A 2,376-nucleotide genomic window follows, 5' to 3' on the forward strand; every position below is an offset into this window, starting at 1 on the left:
TGCAGCTCCCGCTCCCCTAGCTGAAACCCCTCACCCTGCTCGCTTCATGTACCGCATGGAATACATGATCCTGTCGGGGGCACCCCGATTACTGGGGACCTCCCGAGCACGCCGATGACACTCCCACGACAAATACGATTCGGCTCCAAACGTGTACCTGGGCTGGTGCACATTTCTTAAAAGTCGCCAAATATAATTATTATTAATAGCAAATCGCCAATAACAGTTTATTATCCCGATCATTTCACTATTGTCACATGGCACTTTCCCTGGCGTTGCCGCCTGGAGCCACACAACGATGCACGGGACGGGAAGCATCCCCAAAGGATCACATCCTGGACAAGCGAGGCGGATTGCCTACGTCCCCGCGTCCCCAACCCTACCCCTCTCCTCCTCCCTACCCCGCTTTCCCGCGCCTTTATGGAAACGTAAACAAACATTGGAAATCGGAGTCACCTTGAGAAAAGGCCCTTTCTCAAGGGAGTCACGATCGGCGTTTCTGGCAAATACCGATAATACCTACATTGGATTTTAACCAGAATTTTAGAGTGGACATCGCCGCTTTTCGACATTAATCGCAAGGTATAGTGCTTGATTGTTTCCGGCCCGGAATATTGAATTGTTCCATTCCGGTTATTGTTGTAGGAGGTTAGTAGTGTGCTCCTGTAGCTCAATTTTTACACGCACAATTAAGTTGTAAGTTAGTTTTTGAGGCCGAGTAAATGATGCCCGTGATGTAAATAACTTGGCTCACTGTCAGCTTTGTTGAAAAGTTGTTGAATGGGGACATTCCTCCAATCCATGCCGTATGTTAAATACTAGCTGTTGTAGGTCACGTACGCAAATGGGTGAACTGCCAGTGTTTTATCACATATCATATATTTTACTCTATATTATTCTCGTGGAACAGAAAACTTTACTACTTCCTGTTTGGGGTTCAAACCAAGTGGTACTATTTGCGTAATCCCTCAAACAATCAATCAACGTGCATTGCAGATAATTTGCAGCTGCCCCTTCGTACTCAATGCTTAGTCCAGTGCCAAAATGAGTTATTTGAAAGACCATGGTTATTTAGAGACGCATGGGGGGAGAGGCATTTAAAAGTATATTGTATGAGTAAATTATTTGTAATTAATAGTTGATGAGCGCTAAAAGTACCGTGTAATATGATTGCAGGAACTCGGCCCAGAAATGTGCTTGACATGAGCAAGAGAAGTCTATGGAGTCATTTTACCCAAAAGAATAGGTGAGTTGACATACAGTAACCGCCAACGCTGGTCCAATTTGTCTCTGTACAGACACTTTGAGGAGCTTCCTTTTGTGTGCATCAAAGGGTGGTATTTGATGTTTTTTGTGGTGCCTTGGTTCTTTGTTGTCGATTTTAATCCCCATCTGTCAAAATGATTTGTTATCACTGAAAATATCTTTTAAAAATCTTGACAATTTGGAAAATTGCTGGAATTGGTTTGGATTGGTCGGGTAAACTCCCTTTTCAGTTACTCTGTTTAAATATCATGGTGCCGACCCACTACAGCAGAGTTCTTAACCAGTGCGCCTTAGGTAGCCTACCCGCCCTTAGTTAGAGAGACCAGCTCTTATAAAACTCAAGTTTCTGGGGACAGGAGTGGTTTCTGACAGAAACAAAGGTAGTTTTGTGGTCCCTGGTTCACCCCTATCTATTCGAGCACTCCTCCGTCAAAAACCGCACCCATGCCTTTTTAAATTTTGCCAAAAATGAAAAATTTGAAAATCGCTGGAAATGGTTGGGATTGGTCCTTTCAATCTCTCCGTCGAAGTTTCACGCCGCCGGTCCATTTCAAGTGAGTTACACCTGTTTATCTTGGACCGGTTCGCCTGCGAGGTAGGCAGCCCATCTTACGCTGCCCGCCAGGGGTGGTATCTGACGGAACCAAAAGTAGTTTTGTGGTCCTCTGAAAAATTAAAATCGCTGGAAATAGTTGGGATTGGTCAGACTGAATCCTCTTTTAATCTTTGCGTCGAAGTTTCACACCGCCGGGCCATTTAAAGTGAGATACGCCTGTTTTTGGACCGGTTCGCCTGCGAGGTAGGCAGCCCATCGTACGCTGACCGCCAGATTCAAAAGACCACCCTTCAAACTCAAGTTTCTCTGGACAGGGGTGGTTTCTAACGGAACCAAATGTAGTTTTGTGGTCCCCTGGGCCACCTCTGTCGATTTGACTACTTTTCCGTCAAAATCCGGACCCACCCATTTTTGCTAAAAACACAAAGGCTATAGCCTTTGTAAATTTGGCCAAAAATGAAAAAATAAAAATCGCTGGAAATGATTGGAATTGGTCTAGGAGGGTCGCCTTTGACCTCCTCTGTTGAAATTGCGTGCTTCCTGCCTCTTTTGCA

This window comes from Frankliniella occidentalis, unplaced genomic scaffold (genome assembly GCF_000697945.3).
Source record: "Frankliniella occidentalis isolate FOCC.00 unplaced genomic scaffold, Focc_3.1 Scaffold56, whole genome shotgun sequence".
Lineage (NCBI taxonomy): Eukaryota > Metazoa > Arthropoda > Insecta > Thysanoptera > Thripidae > Frankliniella > Frankliniella occidentalis.